This window comes from Oryx dammah, unplaced genomic scaffold (genome assembly GCF_014754425.2).
Source record: "Oryx dammah isolate SB20612 unplaced genomic scaffold, SCBI_Odam_1.1 HiC_scaffold_18, whole genome shotgun sequence".
NCBI lineage: Eukaryota > Metazoa > Chordata > Mammalia > Artiodactyla > Bovidae > Oryx > Oryx dammah.
The window spans coordinates 57982527-57999744 of NW_024070202.1; the positions used below are offsets into that span (position 1 = coordinate 57982527).

A 17218-nucleotide genomic window follows, 5' to 3' on the forward strand; every position below is an offset into this window, starting at 1 on the left:
GATTATCTTTTAAAAATTTTTATTAGAATATAGTTGATTTAAAATGTGTTTCTGCTGTAGAGCAAAGTGAATCATTATACATCAGTTCAGTTCATTTCAGTTGCTCAGTTGTATCCGACTCTTTGTGACCTCATGGATTGCAGCACGCCAGGCCTTGCTGTCCATCGCCAACTCCCGGAGTTTACTCAAACTCATGTCCATTGAGTCAGTGATGCATCCAGCCATCTCATCCTCTGTCATCCCCTTCTCCTCCTGCCTTCAATCTTTCCCAGCATCAGGGTCTTTTCAAGTGAGTCAGTTCTTTGCATCAGGTGCAGTTATACATACATCCACTCTTTTTTAGATTCTTGTCCTAGCTAGGTCATTACTGAATATTGAAAAGAGTTCCCAGTTGGTCCTCATTAGTTATCTGTTTCATATCTAATAGTGAGTAAAAATATTTTGTGTAACTATGTTATCTCATCTACTCATTTGCTTTTTGGTGATATAAATAAAATGGAATATTTGGCATTTCAGAGGAGGAGAAACTCTTAGTTGATTTAAATGAACTAAAGTCCTGAAAATCAGAAACCCTCGGTGGTTAATATGCAGTAACGTTTTAAGTACTAACGTGATATCGTGAGCCTGACTGCAAATAGGAAAGGGAAATAGCACATGTGACGTTCTGTCCCTCTTCAAATGGTCGTGTAGTTGAAATTTTCAGTGGATGATCAGAGCCCTTGCATTTTGCCAGGGGATAGACTTTGAGGGTGTTTTCAATGTTGGCACGTAGTTATCCAGCTCTGTTACCCTGCATTCAAGACAGATTTACATTTCTTGATTGTTATTTTCATTAAATGGAAACAAAGATGTGTCGCTTCATTTAAGGCTCCTGTGAATTCAAAGCTTTGAGTAAAACCTCATTAATCTGTACCCCATTTGTTCAGAGGATGTAGTAATTTAGAAAAGTGCTGGGCTGAAGTTTGCTTTTCTACTATCTATAAAGAGAGGATTACTAACCCATTAACTAAATTAATAGTGCAAACAAGATTGGAAGAACAAATGGTGTTGAACATCCTAAAGCACTTTTGAAGCATCCATATACCTAAAGCCTATCTCAGCCTAGCTGTGTATCTAGCCATATACCTAGCCATATATCTCAAGCCTATCTCAAAATTGATCCTCAGAGTTTCTTAAAGCAGGACCACTATCCAGCCACAGTGAAGAGAATTTTAAATAAATGGCCCTTATTTGGAATAGTCCCCTAATTCACTCTTCTCCTGCTTTAAGCCCAGTTATTCCAAATCTGTGAGGCTGGGTTGAACTTGGCAAACAAGTTGCTGAGGTTGCTTGTCCGTGTTACACAGTGATCTTAAAGTGGAGACGATCTTCCCAGTGAGCAGCATTCAGGTGGACCTTTGCTAACCAGCTTCTGGAACAGCTGACTATTTGAGGTGAGGACTTTTAAATCATTCTCGGTACAGTACTTTTTAAAAGTTTACTAAAAAACTTGTAAAGATGTCAGTGTTTTACAGGAGTTTTAGGTTTACAACCAAATTAAGAGAAACAGAAGTCTCCTTTTTCACATACTCCGTCTCCATACGTGGAAAGGCTCCCCCATTGTCCGCATCATTCACCAAAACGTTACTTTCTTTTCTTTCTTTTAAACCAAGAATGAAGCTACTTTACTCCCTTGTAATTAGCCAGAGTCTGTAGTTTACCTTAGGGTTCATGGTTAATGCAGTACATTCTACATTCTATAGGTTTGAACAAATGTTATAAGAACATGTTGTGCTTAGTCACTCAGTCGTGTACAACTCTTTGTGACGCCTTGGACGATAGCCTACCGGGATCCTCTGTCCATGGAATTCTCCAAGCAAGAATACTGCAGTGGATTGCCATGCCATTTTCCAGGGGATCTTCCTAAGCCAGAGATCAAACCCAGTTCTCCCACATTACAGGTGGATTCTTTACCATCTGGGTCACCAGGGAAGCCCATAAGAACATGTGTCCATCATTATAATACCATGAAAAGTATTTTTACAGCCCTAAAAATCCTTTGTGCTCTATCTATTCATTTCTACCCCTTGCACCAGCAACTAGTGAACTTTTTCTTGTCTATAATTTTGCCTTTTCCAGAATGTCATATAGTTGTAATCATAGTAGTATGTAGTGTTTTCAGATTGACTTCTTTAAGTTGGTAATATAAATTTAAGTTTCCTTCTTGTCTTTACATGGCTTAATAGCTCATTTCCATTTAGCATTGAATAATACTCCATTGCCTAGGTGTACTGTAAAATAGCTTGTCGCAAAGACTTGTCATATAAAAACCTGCAGAGCTTGGACTCTAGCACATCACCAGCCATGGGGATTTGTTTGCAAATACTAGGCACCCAGTGAATTTTGAGTGAGTGAATAAATTCATCTATTTCTATATGTGCTGAAAAGTGTGGCATCATGGTAGAGAGTTCTTTTCTGCTCTACTGAGTAGGAAATGCTTTTTTTCATCTCTCTAGGGAACTAAAATAAAGGATTTATTTCAAAGCTAGAAATTCCATAACTTGTTTAATGACATTTTAAGCATGATCTGCCACTTGACTCTATTTTCCTCCCTGCCCTGCTTCCAATTACCTCCTGAGATTGCAGATTTCTTTCTCAGGATATTATTCCCAAGGAAGAAAAAAAAAAAAAAAACAGTGTGGAATTTCATCATTTCCTTCTCCTCCTTTTCGAACTGTGATCACACACTGAAAGCTCCATCCTGAGCTGATGTCTTAGAATCTGTTACCATGGAGCTATTCCTCAGCTCTAAGGATGATTTTACTGCATGCAGTGTTATAGGAAAAGAGAATGATTAAAATTAAACTTTAAAAAAATCCTGATTAATAATAGAAATGGGAAAAAAATTAAATCAAATACCTGATGAAGTACAATGCATTTTTATGGTCTCCCTTGCTCTCCAAACGTTGCTTTCATTTATTTATTTATTTTGCTTTCTGTTTTTGTAATTGTGTTGTTTTTAAAAGACCCCGCTGTCCACTAGCTTCTGGGCATCTGTCCAAAATACAAATGGACATTAACCCAATTCAGCAGATCAGATTTCTGTAGAGACCTCCAGAAGACCCCACTAGTCCATTCCTACCAACCTGCCTCTGACCTGTGCCCTCCCAGACAAAGCTACGTAAAAGAAAAAATAATAAGATTCAGTGCTTGTGAGGAGGTCAAGAAGGATACAAAAGTGCAAGATCTGAGGTGACTTTGAGAATGAAGGTAACCCAGACACCAAGGCAAGTCTGAAGGGGAGTTGATGTTGAGGCTATGTGATAAGCTATTGAAGTGAAGGTCTGCATCAGCCATGCACTCTGTCACTTTGCAGCCAGTAATGATCCTACTGTGACAGTGGTGACCTTTTTCTTACATGGATTGAGTGATCAGGATTTATCATTTTGTAAACCCTTGATTTTGACAGTTCAGAAATTTTCAGCTGTACTCTATTTCAAGTGTTTTTTCCATTTTATAGCACTCAGAAGTATAATAATAATGGAAGAAAAAAATGGCATATTTACCAAAAGTCTCTTTCCCTGATAAAACCTCTGAAAAAAAAATTGGTTTTTCTTTTTTTGCATTTAGGAGAAATGAAATTTAGAACTCCATCAGGAGGCACATGAAATGAGTTTCAATTAAAGCTTTCAAAAAGTCTCAAAATAGCCATTCAGATATTTGTTACATTTCCTGATTCTTTGGAAAGAAAAAGACAATAGCTTTATTGTAGGAAGAATTCAAAGTATTCTCTGCTTCTAAGACCCTGGTCCAGATAGAAGCTCAGAGGTGTCAGGTGCTGGGAGCTGGGCCCAGTGCTGGCCAGGAGCAGTATTTCAGCTTTGGTGCAAACAACACAAGATATGTTATACAGACCTGACAATTGCAGCTGTGACACCAGGGGTCAGAAGTTAGAGAAATGAATAGTTTGTGACTGATAGGCAACATACAATAGGGGTTAAGAGCTCAGCCTTCCAATTAATGGTCAAGTGCTTGTTTCAACTCTTTAAGCCTCAGGTTTCTCATCTGTGAAATTGGATTCATAATTGTATGTACCCCATAAGGTAATTGTAATGATGGAATTAGACAATATGTATAAATTAGTTTAGCCATTTACACATAGTGAGCTCCCAGCATAGAGTAAGCATCTGATAAATACGAGTTAACTTTTGTAAAAATTCAAAGTCTTTTGAGAGGTGCTTGGTGAATGCAGTATCTACTTCAACTTTAGGGCAATATATATCTCCCAGTAGAATATGTTGAATTTTGGATCTCATTTGGGGGGATTCTATTGTATCATTCTAGATTTCTTACAACTGGTGTCAGTTCAGCTCAGTCTCTCAGTCATGTCTGACTCTTTGCGACCCCATGAATCGCAGCACGCCAGGCCTCCCTGTCCATCACCAACTCCCTGAGTTCACTCAGACTCACGTCCATAGAGTCAGTGGTGCCATCCAGCCATCTCATCCTTGGTCGTCCCCTTCTCCTCCTGCCCCCAATCCCTCCCAGCATCAGAGTCTTTTTGCCAGTGAATCAACTCTTCGCATGAGCTGGCCAAAGTACTGGAGTTTCAGCTTTAGCATCATTCCTTCCAAAGAAATCCCAGGGCTGATCTCCTTCAGAATGGACTGGTTGGATCTCCTTACAGTCCAAGGGACTCTCAAGAGTCTTCTCCAACACCACAGTTCAAAAGCTTCAATTCTTTGGCACTCAGCCTTCTTCACAGTCCAACTCTCACATCCACACATGACCACTGGAAAAACCATAGCCTTGACTAGATGGACATTTGTTGGCAAAGTAATGTCTCTGCTTTTCAATATGCTGTCTAGGTTGGTCATAACTTTTCTTCCAAGTAAGCGTCTTTTGATTTCATGGCTGCAGTCACCATCTGCAGTGATTTTGGAGCCCCCCCAAATAAAGTCTGACACCGTTTCCACTGTTTCCCCATCTATTTCCCATGAAGTGATGGGACCAGATGCCATGATCTTCGTTTTCTGAATGTTGAGCTTTAAGCCAGCTTTTTCATTCTCCTCTTTCACTTTCATCAAGAGGCTTTTTAGTTCCTCTTCACTTCCTGCCATAAGGGTGGTGTCACCTGCATATCTGAGGTTATTGATATTTCTCCCAGCAATCTTGATTCCAGCTTGTGCTTCTTCCAGCCCAGCGTTTCTCATGATGTACTCTGCATATAAGTTAAATAAGCAGGGTGACAATATACAGCCTTGATGTACTCCTTTTCCTATTTGGAACCAGTCTGTTGTTCCATGTCCAGTTCTAACTGTTGCTTCCTGACCTGCATATAGGTTTCTCAAGAAGCAGGTCAGGTGGTCTGGTATTCCTATCTGTTGAAGAATTTTCCACAGTTTATTGTGATCCACACATTCAAAGGCTTTCGCATAGTCAATAAAGCAGAAATAGATGTTTTTCTGGAACTCTCTTGCTTTTCTGATGATCCAGCAGATGTTGGCAGTTTGATCTCTGGTTCCTCTGCCTTTTCTAAAACCAGCTTGAACATCTGGAAGTTCACAGTTCACATATTGCTGAAGTCTGGCTTGGAGAATTTTGAGCATTACTTTACTAGTGTGTGAGATGAGTGCAATTATATGGTAGTTTGATCATTCTTTGGCATTGCCTTTCTTTGGGATTGGAATGAAAGCTGACCTTTTCCAGCCCTGTGGCCACTGCTGAGTTTTCCAAACTTGCTGGCATATTGAGTGCAGCACTTTCACAGCATCATCTTTCAGGTGTAGATGGGTCTAATTCTATTTCTCAATCCAGGTGAACAGTTCAAAATGTTTCTGGGATGGAAATGGCATCCCAGATTACTTGCAAGTTTTATTATGTACTTATTATTCAGCAGGTAGATAGAAAGGAATGGATACACTTTTCTTGAACGCTTTCTTCTGTACTTATTATTCAGGAAGGCTTGATGTGAGGTGGATAAAGAGGAATGGCTATACTTTTCTTTTTTCCTTTCCTTTCCTTTCTTTTTATTAACCATCTCCATCCTCCAGATGTCTTGATTTCTGTTAAGCAGTCTCTTCTTTCTCTGGTGGAGTGTTAGTGTTTCATAGACAGAGGGACCACTTAGTTCCCTCTGGACTCTCACATTGTTAGAGATATTAGCAGAGACCAACAGTTTAATATCTGATTGGCTAAACACTGGACTACTTTAGCATCTCAACTGTCCAGACAGAGCAGTGCTGAGGCAATCACCAGTTCTCCTTCTCTGTGATTTACCAGCAAATGTTCTTAATTCATTAGTTTCCTCGCTAATATTGCATTGCAACTTTTGTTCTCTCTTTTCCCTTCACCCCAGTAGGCCTATTTATGTAACCTGGAAATCTGATTTGGCTTAAGGTCTGGCTCCTGTGATTTGCTGGGCTCAGATATCCTCAGGGTCTGCGTGACACCTGTGAGGCACTGGTTGTTATTGCCATATGTGGCGTTCTACACTTGTCGTAAGAAATGGGTGTTTAGTCAGAGCTGTTACAACAGTCAACAGACCTTTTGAGATCTCCCGGGTATGGAGTGCTGTGAGAATTTTTCAAATAATCATATTATAGAACAAAAAGGAAACACACTCAGAAAACCAGTTCTGTAGTGTGTCTAGAGAGAAGCAAAACCAGTGCATTCTTTTCTCCCTTTCATTGTGATCTGTTATCTAGACACATCATTCCTTCTGAGTAGTTGCCCTCCTGGGACTTGGGGACAGCAAGAGCTCTCTCTCTCTCAATACAAGCTGAAAGCAATGAATAGTAGATGAGAGCTTCAGACTTCTTAGTGGTTGATGTGGGCATTTCATTTCTGACTTTCAGTGTATTTACTTACACAAGCATCTGATAATGGAAGACATCAGCTCCAAAGCCCTTCATGGCTCTGAAACATTTTCATCTACTGCTGAATGATTAAATTTCCTGAATACTAGTGGGATATAGATTATCTTTACTGGGAAAAAAAAAAGTGTCTAATTTAAGCTTAATGTGAAGGGCGGTTCAATACTGGATGTAAACAGCATACATCCGAGCAGATGCAGATAAACACTAACAGAAAGGTAATGAGTCTATCTTGGGCCTGGACTTGGGGAATTAAGACTGAATTCTCAAGGTGGCACAAAGGCAAGTGAATTCTTACTCCAAGGCTGATAAGCAGATAATAATTAGAAAAATAAAACTGTTTACTTTTTTGATGACGAAGCACAGATGTCTCCACTTGATTTCATATGAAATGGAAGGTTTAACTGCCATTGTGGAGGGAAATGAAGCAATTTTTTTTTTTCTCAGAAAAGTGCTGAAGCAGATTGTCCATTAAGAAATCTAATAGAGAATTTGAAGACAGAGACCTCACAGCAAGGGAAAGAGAATGACTAGGTTGGGAAAGAGTGAATCTAACAGTGGAAAGTCAGCTTCCTTCTGCCAGGAAGTTCAGTGCTGAAAATTCACATAGTTTAAACTCTATTTATATACTTTCTTACTTGAGAGTCTTAGATCTATGGCTTCTGTAGTTCATTGTTGTCAATGCACTCCTAAAATAAAGGTTGGTCAAGGACATATGTGTACTTTCTTAAGAAAATAAAGCCCTGAGTCTTTTTAATGCAAGTGTTACCAAGAGTGGAAGTAGAATAGATCAGAAATCTGTTTTTAATACTGAATAACCTAGTCAAAAAAGTCTCTCCGGACTCTACCAAAGCAATTCTTGAAAACTAGAGTCTTTTCCTCACGTACTCTGAATTGTAAGTATGTGTACTATGAGACAGAGAAGGCAATGGCACCCCACTCCAGTACTCTTGCCTGGAAAATCCCATGGATAGAGGAGCCTGGTAGGCTGCAGGCCATGGGGTCGCAAAGAGTCGGACACGACTGAGCGACTTCACTTTCACTTTTCACTGTCATGCGTTGGAGAAGGAAATGGCAGCCCACTCCAGTGTTCTTGCCTGGAGAATCCCAGAGACGGGGTAGCCTGGTGGGCTGCCGTCTATGGGGTCGCACAGAGTCAGACACGACTGAAGAGACTTAGCAGCAGCAGCAGCAGTACTATGAGACTGCCTTTCTAGTGAACATTTACACAAGCCGCCTATCTTAGCAGGCTTTTACTCCATTTCTTTCCTTGCATATCATGCCATTTTATTTGATCAGCCTCCATTCGGAAGTGTATACATTGAAATTCATTCAGCAAATATTTATCTCATGTCTACTCTGTGCCAGTCACTGACAGCACAGGAAGAACAGGATAAGGTGCTTACAATCTGGAAAAGGAGACAGAAATGTCAACAGATTACACACTGGCCAGTGTCAGAGCACGGCTGTGAATAGGCTGCAGTGGGGCCAGAAGAGGAGGCATTCTCCCCAAGAAGACCCAGGAGTGCCTCCCGGTGGAGGTGATATTTGTGCTGTATCTCCAAAGATGAATGAACAGGGTGTACTTAAAATATTTAGTCAAGCTTAACGTGTTAACAGCCTGTGGGAATAATAGCTACTAGAAGATTAAACGTATGTTGTTTGTGTAAAAGGTAAGTCTTCTCAGAAATTAAACTTAATTATAGAGAGTGTTAAGACATAGAGAGTAAATATATTTCATTTGGAGGAGATTTAAGAAATACAAATGGCAATAATGCACTATGACATTTTGCCTGGAGAATCCCAGGGACGGGGGAGCCTGGTGGGCTGCTGTCTATGGGGCTGCACAGAGTCGGACACGACTGAAGTGACTTAGCAGTAGCAGCACTATGACAGGACCTGTACGTGGCTATTGCTACGTAGACATAGTATGTAGTGTGTTAGTCATTCAGTTGTGTCTGACTCTTTGCGACCCCGTGGACTGTAGCCCGCCAGGCTCCTCTGTCCACAGAATTCTCCAGGGAAGGATACTGGAGTGGGTTGCCATTCCCTTCTCCAGGGGATCTTACTGACTCAGGTGTAGACATCTGAGTCTACAAATACCTGTCTTTTTTTTTTGCTCCATATGGAATTCTGAAGGAGCAAGAATCAGAGAGATTTGGTGCCTGGGGAGGTTTATTTAGATAACTTATTAATTTGCCAGGCACTACATTGACCAGTAGATACTGTATTTCTTAATGAAAAGCAAACTAAGTCAAAGAAAGGTTAGATGTCTTGCTTGAGAGTCTTCGGAGCTCATCAGTGACAAAACCGTGAACTGAACTTCAGGCTCTTGACTGTATACTAATGCCCAAACTGTTCACAAAGTATTAGGAGGTTTAACTGTAGGGAGACTGAAATTCAATATTGATCGACTGATTATTTACTAAATAGCTCAGTGTCACAGGCCACAAGATGTCTGTCTCCCCGCTGGTCTCTAAGGCCGATGCTTACTTACTAGATCACATCCCCTTTCACCTACAAGGACAATTCTTACCCTCTATCCTGCATCATCAATATTTTCCTGTCTATAAGATCCTTCCTAACAGCATACTAACATGCTGGGTTTTATTCTATCACTTAAAAAAAAAAATCTTAGTTTCTACCTCTAGTAACCTCCTACATTTTTCATTTTCATCTTTTCGTCATTACCAAACTGAGAGTTGTCTATGCTCCGTGTCTGTGTTTCCTCTTGCCTCCTATTCTCTCTGAAGTTCACTCCCGGCGGGCTGGCAGCCACATCACTCTGCAGAAATTGCTCTTGTGAAGGTCAGCAGTGAACTCCTGGTTGTTGACCTCAATGGTCGCTTCTTCAACCTCATCCTAATGGCCCTGCAGCTGCATTTGGCAGTGAAAGGCCAGTGCCCCAGAGTCCTTTTCTGTCTGTCGTAGAGCGGCCTTCCTTCCTTCTTGAAACATTTTTTTCCTCAACTCCCAGGACAAAGCATTGACCTTCTGCCTCAGAGCTGCTTGTATGCTTAATCAAACTTTAAAGTTCATAAAGTCTGAAACTGAACTCACGAGCTGTTCCATAGTCACTCTACTCTTACCCTATCTCCCCCTCCCCTTCCACAAACTTTCCCGCCTCAGTTCATCATGGCTCCATACTTGTAGTTGCTCATGAAAGAAAACTGTGGTTCAGTCTCCTTTCACACTTCACATTCAATCCATCAGGGAATTAATTTGGCTCTATCATGACTATGATAGAGTCTGACCACTTCTCAGCAGCTCTACTGCTACAAAGCTGCCATCACTTCATTTCTGGCTTATCAAGAGTATGTCCCCTCCCCCACCCCATCTCTCTACTTTTATCCTTGCTTAAGACTACTCTTAAGGCAATAACCAGAGCTATCCTGGTAAAATGTAAGTCCTTCCCTCAAAGCATTTCCTAAGACTCACGAGGCCCTAAATCACGTGTCTTCCTATTTCTTCTGTCACTCTCTGCATCAGCCACTAAACTCCAGACTCTCTGGTCTCCTTCCTATTCACCTGATTCAGGGGTTAGCAAGCTATCTGTAACAGAAAAGATAGTACAGTAAGTCCCCTACATACAAACCTTCAAGTTGCAGACTTTCAAAGACGCGAACGTGCCTCTGGCTCCAGCAAGGAACCAGAGCCCGTGCCATCAGCGGCAGGTGTGAGTCAAATGGCAGCTCGCCCTCCATCTCCTGTTGACGGTGATCCTTCAGCTCTACCATTTCCCACCTCCTTTCCCTTCTCCGGTCAGTAACTCCTCTGTCTATTTGCTTGATGCCAGCTGTGTGCCAGCTGTCATTACAAGGTTCTGTACTGTGAGACGAAAAATGATTTATTTTTTGTGTCTGCTTCTTATGTATTATATGTCTGAAAAGCATTATAAGCCTATTACAATGCAGTATTATATAGCTGGTTGTGTTAGTTGGGTACCTGGGCTACCTTTGTTGGACTTATGAACAAACTGGACTCACATGTCTGGAAGGAACTGGTGTGAATGTGGGGTACTTACGGTACATAATTCAGGCTCTGTAGGCATGTGCTTTCTGTCACAACTACTGAACTCTGGCATTGTAACACAAAATAGCCATAAATAATGCATATAAGAGTGGATGCGGCTTTGTTCCAATTGCACTTTATTTACAATAACAGGCAGCAGGCTACAGACTACAGATTTGTCCTGCAGACTAGTTTGCAGACCCTTTGTGATTCCAAGACTTAGGATGGTCTTCTCCAGATAGCCCCACTGCTTTTCCCTCCCCTCTTATCAGGGTCTACTCGAGTGTCACCTTCTTAATGAGGGATATCTCAGTCAGAGTACTGGCATTACATTCGTGTCATACTCAAATGAGAAAAGTTTAAGTATGATTTATTAAAGGTATGGGCAGCGAACAGGTAGACCAGCAGGGTAGTACATGGCACGCTTGGTCAGCAGAGCCTTAGACGGGCATAGAAGCAGCTGTAGAACATAGGTCAACAGAAGTGGGTAGTTAGGACCTCTTGAGAGAAGCAATGACCTCTTGAACTTCTGCCTGGGCTCCCTATGATTGGAACCAAATCCACAGCCAGAGGGCAAAGGAGGTCCCTGATACTGTCCATGTGGTCAGCCTCCTGGGACAGAAGAGTTCAGAGAAAGGTGGAGAATCTATCTGGTGAGCCAAAGGAAAGATACCACTAAAAGCGGGCTTTCTCACCCACCATATTGACAATTACAACCAGGACTGAGTGGATCGTTTCAAGGGCCACTTGTTTAAAAATTAAGAAGTCTAAGACATTGGCAGTGGAACATTATACCCAACATGGAGCCCTTCTGCACCTGGGGCCCTGTGTGACTCATAGCCTGCATACCCAGGAAGCCAGTCTTGATTTCAACTCTTGCCCCCAGCACTGAATTCCCAGTTTTTCTTCCATACTTTATTTTCTCTACCTCATCCGTCCCAATCTCACTTGCTATATAATTTGATTTATTTGGTTAATTTATCATCCCTCTGCCTCAGTCAATTTGAGCTCCCCAGGCAGAGATTTTAGTAGCTTTTGTTACATATGGCAAATCTTGTCTCAAACACTCAATGATACATAGTAAATGCAATTAACATGTGTAAATATATACTCCTGGAAGAGAAGAAGAAAAGCTCCAGAAAGAGATCACACTTACTGATTTAGCTTGTTTCCCCTTCCCTAGCCCTTCTTTCCAGAAGCCAAAACCCAAAGCTGACTGCGGGCCAATATCTCTCTCTGGAAAGATCATTTTTTAAATTCTCTGTATTTAAGATCATCTATCTGAATAATCTCTTATGTAGAGGAAGTAATCAAAACAAGACCTCTAACTTAAATGAACAGTTGGCATTTAGAATAGAAATGTGTGCGTGAATATAATTTTCAAGTTTTCTAAGGATTATTTCTGTGGTGTGAACTTAGCTACTATTCTTTGTGGTCTATTCTAGAATGACTGCTTCTCAGAGTTCTGTTCCTGGCCTACTTCTCACTATACATGCTTTGCAGCAAGCTCGTCTGTAGCTCCTGGATCAAAATAGCACTTAGATGAGGCACAGACACTATCTCCAGCCTGTATCTTTCACCTGGGCTTCAAAATGGACATGGTCTAGTCCAGCTGCCTACTACAATTTCATTACTTGTAAATTCTCATAGATATATCAAACCCACTCAGAATAGATATCACTGCTTTTCCCTTCTCCACTCCAGCTACCAGCCTGCTCTTCCTGCTTTGCCTCTGAGAACAGCATCTTTATCCTTCATGATCCCTGAAGGAAAACTAGGAGTCTCTGGTGACCTCTCTCACTTCCTCACCTACCATATAATTATCCACACAGCCTATTGTTTTTCACCTCCTAAATACCTCTCATATCTGAATCTCCTTCTCATCTCCCCATTTGTTAACCTCACTCATTTTGATGGTGGTACCCTGAGTAGCCTTGTTGCCTTTAACCATGCTGTTAAATCTGTCATCTACTATGCTGCTAATGCATCCTTTCCTTCTTACATGTAGATCTTACCATGTGTCCTATGTAATTTTTCACTATTTTCTCTTCATCAATAACATGAAACCTGAGCTTATTTAGATGCCAAGTAGAATCCTACAAGGTATTATCTGAGATCTCGATGTCTTACCAGCATATGCTGCTTACCCAAGTGACTTGCACATATCGAACAGAATCTTTTCCATGGTCTTTAATGTCTCTCCCTGCCTTAGCACCCAGAGAAGGCAATGGCACCCCACTCCAGTACTCTTGCCTGGGAAATCCCATGGACGGAGGAGCCTGGTAGGCTACAGTCCACACGGTCGTGAAGAGTTGGACACGACTGAGAAACTTCACTTTCACTTTTCATGTTCATGCACTGGAGAAGGAAATGGCAACCCACTCCAGTGTTCTTGCCTGGAGAATCCCAGGGACGGGAACCTGGTGGGCTGCCGTCTGTGGGGTCGCACAGAGTCGGACACGACTGACGTGACTTAGCAGCAGCAGCGGCCTTAGCACCCGTGTTATTCCTCCTACAGAGAATGCTTCCTCCAGTCTATCCAACCCAGCGAATTTCTGCTTCTCTTCTAAACCCACCTCCCTCCCTGTCTTCCCACAGCACCTTATAATGACCCCCTGATTGCCTCACATCACACATTATAACAGTTGGTTTAGATACCTTGCTTTCAACTATATTCTAAATTCCTTTGGAGAAGAGACATCTTATCTTTGTAGCCCCTAGCCCTATGTCTAGCACAATAACCAGCACATATTATTGTCAGTGCTAAATAAATGAGATGAACAGATGCTACATTTTGATTCTGGCTATTACACAAAGTGCATACATTTGCATAAATTTAAACCACAGGTCTAGAACTGCACAATTGTAATTGAAAATACTTAAATGTTAAAGTCTTTTAAACAATATTGTAAATAACTATCAACTATTCTCTAATGATTTTTGCGTAGAAAGTATGAAAGGAAGCTAGTTTTATTTTGTTTTTAATGACTATGAAAAAGTTACCTTTTAAACAAAAAATCAGTGGTTTGTAATTATTAAATTTATTTATAAGCTTTAAAAAGAAAGAAAAATATACCTCTCTATACACAAGTACACAATATTTAATCACACTTACAAACAAAATATTTCAAGAATTTCAAAAAGTATAGTTGTATAAACTATCAGTTATATTTAATTAAAAGTAATATTGCTGACATTATTTATGTATAGTTATTAATTAGGTTTTAACACCACAGTTATGTCATTCAGCTTCAAATCATAACTCCTTTCAGTTCAAGCATATACTAATTTTAGAATACATTGTCAGAGTCTGAAGGTCAGATTAAAATTTGGCTGTGATGTTTGAAAAGAATAGCATGTGTTGTACCCATACCATGTTCCCTGGTTTTCTGAGGGGCACATTAAAAGGATTATGTTCTTGTTGGAGGAATATATAGGGCAATAAACAGTTTTGTGGGTAATTAAACAGTGAAGTGAAGCCGAATCTTCCAATTACCAGCAAAAGGCTCTTACTGCAAATATGTTATGGTACCTTGAAAATTTCCTTTTTTATATTAGTTTTTTATAACATTTTATGAACTTGATTATTAGTAGTTTTATACTGAGCAGAAAGGAGATGTGTACACTGCAAAAACTCCTAAACTGAATTTCCAAAATTCAAAATCCAAGCTAATATCACCAGATCCAAAAATAACTTTTCACTTTCTATAAACTATTTCTGTGCCCATAGAAAAGCAGGGAGAAAAGACGAGAGGACTGACATTTAATCCAGAATAGATAGGCCTTTGGGTAGAGATAGCTGCTGAGTAAAGCTGACAGATTTCTACAAAAAAATGCAGTTTGTAGATAGAAAAACTGTATTCTACATCCCCAGGCTATGAAATCTTGACTTTCTGAACAAAGACAGTGTAGCTAACCCCAGTCATCTCTGAAATAAGATATTATTCATCTTAGGGTAGCAGTGATATTCAGTGATTATATTAACTGAATCATGATTACTTAAAACATAGTAAAATATAGAAAAAAGAACTGGAAAACCATTACATTCTTTTTCTTCTCTTGCACTATGAATTGAATGTTGATATATTTTACCCTTTGACCTCATTTTTTAAAGACGTGCTTCAGAAAGAGGTACATTATTTGATGGGACTGTATAAGCTTGGAGAAAGGCTTGGGAAAATTCTAGCCAGAAAACTTTCTCTAATACTGTGATGGTGGTTTTATTCTATGCACCAAATCTTATGGAAAGAAATTCAATGCCAGTCTACTGGGAAGATTGAATGATGCCCCAAAGCTTTCATGATGGAAAGTAGAGATGGCTGGGCCTTCATCTACCTAACTACATCCATTGTAAAGTGACTCAAGATCTCCTGAATAAAGACTGTTCATTATACTCATGTTCAAACTAAGTTTTCTTCTATTGCCCATGTTTTCTTCTATTTCATCTCTCTTCATGTTTCCCTAACCACACACACACATACACACACACACTGACACACATACATTTTCAACAAAAGACTCACCTCTATGACCATTATCCTTTGACTGTTCTTTGAAACATCAAACATGATATGCTATCACATGTCCCTGGTATGTCCCAGTATGAATGTCCATTTAAGGACCATCAGTCATGAATAAGTTATGATTCTGTGAATGGTTGTTAGAAAACAAGGTATCTTCATGTTGCTCTGATAGTTTAGGATTCTGTGTTTCACTGAAGCATGGGGTTTATATATAGTTCCATTATGACATTGTGTGGGATTTTGTCATAAGAGTTCAATGTCAGAGGGTATGTGCCTATTTGCAGGGATCAGTAATGAAAACTGCAGCTCAGCTCTTTGGTTATGACTAAGTAAATGAAGCTGAAACTCCAATACTTTGGCCACCTGATGCAAAGAAATGACTCCTTGGAAAAGACCCTGATGCTGGGAAAAATTGAAGGCAGGAGGAGAAGGGGATGACAGAAGATGAAATGGTTGGGTGGCATCACCAACTCAATGGACGTGAGTTTGAGCAGGCTCCAGGAGTTGGTGATGCACAGGGAAGCCTGGCATGCTGTAGTCCATGGGGTCACAAAAAGTTAGACAGAACTGAGCGACTTAACTGAACTGAAGCAAATGAAAAAAAAAAGTGTTCTGATCAAAAGAAACCACCATGGATCATTTTATACTTCCTTCTATTTCTTTTCTAACATCTAAGATCTTTTTAAGTGATTTTTAATTGAAGGACAATTGCTTTATAGTATTGTGTTGGTTTCTACCAAACATCAACAAAAATCAACCATAGGTTTACCCATGCCCCTGCCCACTTGAACATCACTCCTCATCCTACCCAACAACACTAGATTATTCCCGAACCATAGTTTGAGTTCCCTGAGTCATACAGAAAATTCCCAATGGCTATCTATTTTACATATGATAATATATATTTCCATGTTACTCTCTCCATACATCCCATTCTCTCCTTCTTCCTGCCACTCAGCCATGTCCATATGTCTGTTCTTTATGTCTGTGTCTCCATTGCTGCTCTACAAATAGGTTCATCAGTACCATCTTTCTAGATTCCATATATATGCATTAGTATATGACATTTGTTTTTCTCTTTCTGACTTGCTTCAGTCTGTATGCTAGGCTCTATGTCCATCCACCTCATTAGGACTGACTCAAATGTATTCCTTTTTATGGCTGAGTAATATTCCATTGTGTATACGTACCACAACTTCTTTATCCATTCATCTGTCAGTGGGCATCTAGATTGCTTCCATATCCCAGCTATTATAAATAGAGCTGCAGTGAACTTTGGAGTACATGTATATTTTTTCAGTTTTGGTTTCCTCAGAATATATGCCTAGTAGTGGGATTGCTGGGTTATATGGTGGTTTTGTTCCTAGTTATTTTTTTTTAAGGAATCTCCATAGTGGCTACATCAATTTACATTCTCACCAACAGTGCAAGAGGGTTCCCTTTTCTCCATACCCTCTCCATCATTTATTGTTTGCAGATTTTTTGATGATGGCCATTCTGACTGGTGTTGAGGTGATATCTCATTGTAGTTTTGATTTGCATTTCTTTAACAGTGAGCGATGTTGAGCATCTTTTCATGTATTTATTAGCCATCCATATGTCTTCTTTGGAGAAACCACCATGAATTATATCATTTTATACTCCCTTCTATTCCTTGTCTAACAGCTATGATCTTTTTTGAACATTCTTTCATTTGAGTATATAGTCTGAAAGCTAATTTGACTCTTTAAGTCAACTATGTGAGGTAGGAAGATTCAAGGAGATTTAAAAAGTAGCTTAATTTACACACACACACACACACACACACACACACACACACACACACACACA

At 40.1% G+C, this 17218-nt stretch overlaps 1 protein-coding gene across 3 annotated transcripts in view; it reads left to right on the forward strand.

Annotated features, from left to right (window-relative positions):
* The window catches only part of IMMP2L (inner mitochondrial membrane peptidase subunit 2), a 957053-nt gene that overhangs the window by 872824 nt on the left and 67011 nt on the right, over positions 1–17218 (forward strand). The gene's annotated exons all lie outside the window — the stretch shown is intronic.